Genomic DNA, 3,676 nt, shown 5'->3' with positions numbered 1-3,676 from the left:
GAACTGTAACACATCGTCCGTGATTTACCTGTTGGAGTACACTTGCAAAATGAAGTATGTGGGAAAGACAAAGAGACGGCTCAAAATACGGATTCAAGAACACATAAGGAATATCAAGAATAAGGTTGAAAGCCACACAGTCTCCCGACATTTTGCATTTAAACATAACTCCAATCCAGAGGACCTTACTTTTAAGGCTATTGAACACGTTTGCTTGGGCGAGAGAGGAGGGGATCTTGGAAATAAACTTTCAAGACGAGAGATGTACTGGATTTTCCAGTTGCAGACTCTACATCCGGCTGGCCTAAATGAAGAATACGAAATCGCACCTTTTCTATAAGGTGCAGTATTCCTCAAAACATTACCTCCCCTTTTTTTTACTCCTCTTTATTCTCACTTCACTAAGCTTACCTATGTATTTAGTCAATCATTGTACACTGAGCACTCGTAAGATTAAAGAATTAAATCACGTTGGTAATACGATGTCTAATTTTTTTCGCGTACAGTTAAACCACACTGGTACGCACAATCTCGTCTGATCTTGGAAGCTAAGCAGTGTTTGGGCCTGATCAGTACCAGGGAAGGAGACTACCTGGGAAGATTGGGTACTGTAATGTTTAATAAATGACGTCAACTCAATACTGACTCATCTTAACAGCATAATTTGCTAAGCAATATCTACCTATAATACACTATCCTAGTCCAGCAATAGGTACACATCACGGACCATCACATTTATAAGAATTAACTGTAGCACTATAATCAGTATGCACACTTAAAATGTTGCACTATAATTAGCCGTTCTTGATTATATTCATATATTAATCTGCACCAGCACTTTGCACATATAATATATTATGAATTTTTATATTCATTATTTTTTTATCCATAATTTTTTTATCCATCATATTTATTATATATACCTTATATATCTTCTATATTTTTCTAAAACCATGTATATCTAGTCGGTTCTCCTGAGCACTGCACTGTCAACTAGTCCTTATGTTTATTATTTATATTTAATCAACTACTGCAGCAGCGCTTTACCCTCTTAATAATAATAATAAAAACAAAAAATAAATATTAAGCATTCCATTTATATATATATACTTTTTTAATATGCTCCTGTTTTATATTGTTCCTATGAAAAACTGTTTTGTAATCCTTATAAACAACATTACACTGGTATGACCCTTCTCCTTTTCTTTCTCTATCTATGTAATCGTTGCCATGGACACCAATATACTCAAAATATGTCTGGGTCTGAGGCACTACGAAAAGATGGGCGCCATGGAATGTTAACGAATGGACTGAAACCCCTCAAACATGGCTGCCGCTATACAGCCTTTTGAAGACAGAACTGTAATTTATGACTTTATGTCTGCTGGGGACAGCCGCGGACATAAGCATAGAGGATCCACTGCAAGCCGAGAGACGCCGCGGGTGCAAGCGCAGACGCGGACCGGAAGTGGGGCAGAAATGACAAAGACGCGGCATCCGTCACCGGAAGTGTGGCGGAAATGCCGCTACCTCCGCTTTCTTGGTGTTTTAGAGTCTATTTAGACTCGTTTTTGAACTCTTACCCACTGACTTTGCCCTAATGTCCAGCCCACATCATTTTATCCCCTCAGATTGTATATAAGAACAGTATTGAAGGTATTCAACATTTAATTGTATCATGTAACCACTTATGATGTCACAATCCCTTCACTTAGTCTGGCTATAAATAGACAAGCAGGTTCATTGTGTCCCTACCCTTTGAAGAAGTCTGATGAGACGAGACGCATTGGGTTTCCTGCACTAACCCCCTGCTTTTTACAAGCTAAGTTGATCACCTTATCCTTTTATATATTTTTTGGTCCATACTCTAGTCTTTTTAAAAATAAGTTTTTTATGTCTTCTTTCATGTCCATTTTTTTATTTTTTATTTTATTTGTATAACTTTTTACTCTCATATATAATAAAAATATTTTTATAAACTAAAATTTTTATATTTTTTGGCTTCTAAAATAACCGTTTCTTAACAGCACTGAGCGCCGATTCCCTATCCCTCCATATTTCCGTACGTTCAGCAGTACTATACCGGCACTGCATCTTTAGGGTTTGGCTGCCACCTTTAATGAGATTATGTGTGTTTTGTTCATGGTGATTTTAAACTCTTTTTAGATTATTTATATAAACAATTACTGAGGTCATACCTCACAAGTGGCGCTGTTCCCCTCCCCCTTTTTTGTACATTTATATATATGTATATATATAGTGAGATAGATATATATATATATATATATATATATATATATAGTGTAAATACAAATTGCTTTCTAACAAATATTTAAAATGCCCGCTTTAATATATACTGTAAACGCCTGCACCTCTTATTACCATGTGCCATGAATGTGCGCTATACATAGCAAAACACTGCATCCCATAAGAGAAAACAATACACCCACACATTATCTGAGTTCCAAAGCTCATTGATGTATATATTTGTTATTAAAAGGATATGTATTCAATATATCACAATGTACAGTATACATATAGTTACATGGATACAATAGCACAGTAATCAGTTGATACAAAATACATACAGTTACAGGCCAGCATACCATACCATTCCCTCAATGCATCTTCCTCTTAATATATATCTCTCTCTCAGCAAATAAATACAGGAACTGATCTAGAAGCACCTCCATCATCGTCTGGCACAAAACAGCAACTGGGAACTGTGTGTCTCTGTAATGTGTTATCTAGTTTTGGGGGAGGGAACTTTCTCATTCATGATGAGTCACTAGACTGTTCGTATGCTAAACAGGTTCAGCCTTGAAGACATCAAAAGGGGCTGGCCTTAGTTTCCTGTCCATTGTACTAATAAGAGTGATTTTAGCTTTCATACATTTAATCATAACTATTTGTTGCAATGTCCTACAACTTAATAACAAGTATCAAATGAATCTACACATTAATCTGCTTGCTTTAATACCAAATACGACAGGCCTAACTTGCTTTGTTCCAATAATACACATATATGACATTACTTCATTATATAATTTTAAATCATTATGATGTCTGGCGCTTGATATTATTATAATTATGTACTGGTTGAAATAAGTGTCGAATCCATCTCTGTGGCATGTCCGTGTAAATGCGTGTGTTACCATATATTGCTGTGCTCGCTGCGCGTATTTGCAAGTACAGGTTGAGTATCCCATATCCAAATATTCCGAAATACGGAATATTCCGAAATACGGACTTTTTTGAGTGAGACTGAGATAGTGAAACCTTTGTTTTCTGTTGGCTCAATGTACACAAACTTTGTTTAATACACAAAGTTATTAAAAATATTGTATTAAATGACCTTCAGGCTGTGTGTATAAGGTGTATATGAAACATAAATGAATTGTGTGAATGTACACACACTTTGTTTATTGCACAAAGTTATAAAAAATATTGGCTAAAATGACCTTCAAGCTGTGTGTATAAGGTGTATATGAAACATAAATGCATTCTGTGCTTAGACTTGGGTCCCATCGCCATGATATCTCATTATGGTATGCAATTATTCCAAAATACGGAAAAATCCGATATCCAAAATACCTCTGGTCCCAAGCATTTTGGATAAGGGATACTCAACCTGTATAGCGACTTATATGTGTAGAGTTTGTATGTTCTTTCTATG

This window comes from Pseudophryne corroboree, chromosome 1, assembly GCF_028390025.1.
Source record: "Pseudophryne corroboree isolate aPseCor3 chromosome 1, aPseCor3.hap2, whole genome shotgun sequence".
NCBI lineage: Eukaryota > Metazoa > Chordata > Amphibia > Anura > Myobatrachidae > Pseudophryne > Pseudophryne corroboree.
This window is presented reverse-complemented; position numbering follows the sequence as displayed.